The following is a 1798-nucleotide window of genomic DNA, read 5'->3' as shown; positions in this document are numbered from 1 at the left end:
CAGGTGACTCCAATATGCAGCCAGGGTCCAGAGCCACTGCTTTGAACAAACAGAGCCTCATTTCTTCATTTCGAAAATTATATGCAATGTTTGCAACACTTTGGCATAATGCCTGGTGCATACTGAGTAGGCAGTAACTGTTAATTATTGCTTTTTATCCCAGCTTTTCATTTCTTGGCCAAAAGTGCCTTGCACATAGTAGGTATGGAAATAAATGCTGGTGGAATAAATGATTGCTCTTTGGGAAGGCCTCTGGGAAACGCCCAGCAGGTTGTTGCAGAGAGCTGGCCTTAATGTGGAACTAAAGGTTGTATCTGGAGCAGAGACGTGGAGGTGTGGTCGTTCCTGGGTGCAGGCAATGGGGGAGAAGTGGAGGGGGATGGGTACAATAATAAAACCAACTACAAGTCTATCTCCTTTTTATGATCATCTCCCACTGGAAATTCTTAACAGTACCGGTGATAAAATGCTTCTTGCTGGGGTAGACTTCTCCCATTACCCTGCCCTCTCTGCCTTATCTTTTCACTACTGGCTCCAAGCCTAATGAGCTAAATGGCTGGAGAAAGAAACAAGGAAACTGTAAAATATATTTATAAATTAAGTCACATAAAGCTAGACTAAGTAATTAAACTGTGGACCCATAATTAAATACTTGCATAGCATTTGGGCCCTGAGATTCTTCCTGCCGTAATGGTTGGCAGTCTGCAAGGTGGGCTGATGACTCATATGAGGTCCTGAGGCCAAGTGGTGCCAAGGTCACTGTCTGAGGCGAAGGATCCTTGAGGGACAGTTGTCAAGAGGATGTGGTCAAGGGAACAGACAAGAGATTTTCAGGGTAAAAGGTGAGGAGCGGAAAGCCTCAGGCCCTCTGGAGCATGTGAGAAGTGGTAGTAGCATCCTAGATTAGTGAATGATGACCCAGCAGGAAGGAGTGGGGGTCTTCCCATTGCTGGCTCTAGCCCACCTTTCACTTTTCACTTCCTACCCTCCCCTTCGCATACCCACCTAGAGCCACAGACGTCAATATGCCTTCTTGGAGCAGTCTCCTTTTCACGTCTCTCTACCCTTGCCTGTGATGTTGCCTGTGTACCTTTCCCTTCTCCATTAAAAAAAAGATTAATGAAAAAGAAATGGAATGCTCTATGAATTTGTGTGTCATCCTTGCGCAGGGGCCATGCTAATCTCTACATCATTCCAATTTTATTATATGTGTTTCCCACATGAGCACCCTTCTCCATCCTTCACCAGGCCACTTAGTCCTTCAAGAGTTAGCTCCAAGGTACCTATGGAGCCTTTTCCTGAATCATTTAGGCAGTGGGAAGTCTACCTCTGGGAAGCCCAGGTGGCTCAATGGTAAAGAATTCACCTGCCAATGCTGGCAATGCAGGAAATGCGGGTTCAATCCCTGGGTTGGGAAGATCCCCTGGAGAAGGAAAACGGCAACCCACTCCAGTATTCTTGCCTAGAGAATCCCATGGACAGAGGAGTCTGGCAGGCTACAGTCCACGGGGTCACAAAGTTGGACACAACTGAGCAACGGCGCATGAGAAGTCTTCCTCTGGGCCACACAGTGACCTTATGGGATAACGGTTCTCTGCTGAGTCTCTCCCCATTAAGGTCCTGAGTAGCAGAGTCCCTGTTCAAAGCTCCTACAAAGTGCCTGGCAGGATGGAAGGTGTTTAACACCCCTCTGTTGCGTAAGTGAGTGAATGACTGAAGGACAGACAGCCCTGCACAGAAGGAGAGGTGATATTACCCTTATTTTTCAGAGTTAGATGGTCAGCTCAGGGGCTCTGTC

General features: G+C 47.2%; 1 non-coding gene across 1 annotated transcript; it reads right to left on the bottom strand.

The window, feature by feature from the left end:
* Nucleotides 1–1123: 1123 nt before the first annotated feature.
* On the bottom strand, nucleotides 1124–1228 carry LOC129629390 (U6 spliceosomal RNA). Its single transcript, XR_008703221.1, has one exon. It is a non-coding gene; the product is annotated as a U6 spliceosomal RNA (small nuclear RNA).
* Nucleotides 1229–1798: the final 570 nt, after the last annotated feature.

This window comes from Bubalus kerabau, chromosome 15, assembly GCF_029407905.1.
Source record: "Bubalus kerabau isolate K-KA32 ecotype Philippines breed swamp buffalo chromosome 15, PCC_UOA_SB_1v2, whole genome shotgun sequence".
Lineage (NCBI taxonomy): Eukaryota > Metazoa > Chordata > Mammalia > Artiodactyla > Bovidae > Bubalus > Bubalus kerabau.
Note: the sequence above shows the minus strand (reverse complement) of the source record. Positions and strands in the feature narration are given on the sequence as shown.